We start from the raw sequence: 283 nt of genomic DNA on the forward strand, positions 1-283 counted from the left end.
CGTTTCAATTCTGTTGAATTGAAACGTGTAAAAGCAAATAGAAAACACAAACGAGAATGAGCAAGAATTGCTCTCAAGTACTTGAATCAAGGCGCATCAATACAAGGTGGTGTTGATTGATCACCTGATTGGATATTTTTGTCTCTACACTAGTACAGGAGAATGTCATCCAAGCCGAAGTGGGGAACACCTAAAGAAAACTGACCTTTGAGCTAGAGAAAAAAAGTGGGCGTGGCCATACCATTTTTAATTATTAAAAATTAGGATTAAAATCTTCGTACAT

General features: G+C 36.7%; 1 protein-coding gene across 1 annotated transcript in view; it reads right to left on the reverse strand.

Annotated features, from left to right (window-relative positions):
• Window positions 1-283, reverse strand: part of LOC118746645 (putative nuclease HARBI1) — a gene marked incomplete in the record, with an annotated part of 13,276 nt that overhangs the window by 351 nt on the left and 12,642 nt on the right.

Source organism: Rhagoletis pomonella, unplaced genomic scaffold (assembly GCF_013731165.1).
Source record: "Rhagoletis pomonella isolate Grant_MI unplaced genomic scaffold, Rhpom_1.0 Rhpom_scaffold_00001, whole genome shotgun sequence".
NCBI lineage: Eukaryota > Metazoa > Arthropoda > Insecta > Diptera > Tephritidae > Rhagoletis > Rhagoletis pomonella.